This window comes from Callorhinus ursinus, unplaced genomic scaffold (assembly GCF_003265705.2).
Source record: "Callorhinus ursinus isolate GAN/ISIS: 27379988/994484 unplaced genomic scaffold, GSC_fseal_2.0 scaffold6, whole genome shotgun sequence".
Taxonomy (NCBI): Eukaryota; Metazoa; Chordata; class Mammalia; order Carnivora; family Otariidae; genus Callorhinus; species Callorhinus ursinus.
The window spans coordinates 76,819,806-76,820,334 of record NW_027397068.1 but is presented as its reverse complement, the minus strand read 5'-3'; positions in this window follow the sequence as shown (position 1 = coordinate 76,820,334).

The window sequence follows — 529 nt, the reverse complement described above, 5'->3', positions numbered from 1 at the left end:
CCATTTGGTCCAGGGTTTCATTTAAAGTCTTTATTTCCTTGTTGATCTTTTGCTTAGATGATCTGTCCATTTCAGTCAGGGGGGTGTTAAAGTCCCCCACTAGTATTGTATTGTTGTCAATGTGTTTCTTTGCTTTTGTTATTAATTGCCTTATATAATTGGCTACTCCCATGTTAGGGGCATAGATATTTACAATTGTTAGATCTTCTTGGTGGATAGACCCTTTAAGTAGGATATAGTGTCCTTCCTCATCTCTTATTACAGTCTTTGGTTTAAAATCTAATTGGTCTGATATAAGGATTGCCACCCCAGCTTTCTTTTGGTGTCCATTAGCATGGTAAATGGTTTTCCACCCCCTCACTTTCAATCTGGGGGTGTCTTTGGGTCTAAAATGAGTCTCTTGCAGACAGCATATTGATGGGTCTTGTTTTTTAATCCAATCTGATAGCCTGTGTCTTTTGATTGGGGCATTGAGCCCATTTACATTCAGGGTAACTATTGAAAGGTATGAATTTAGTGCCATTGTATT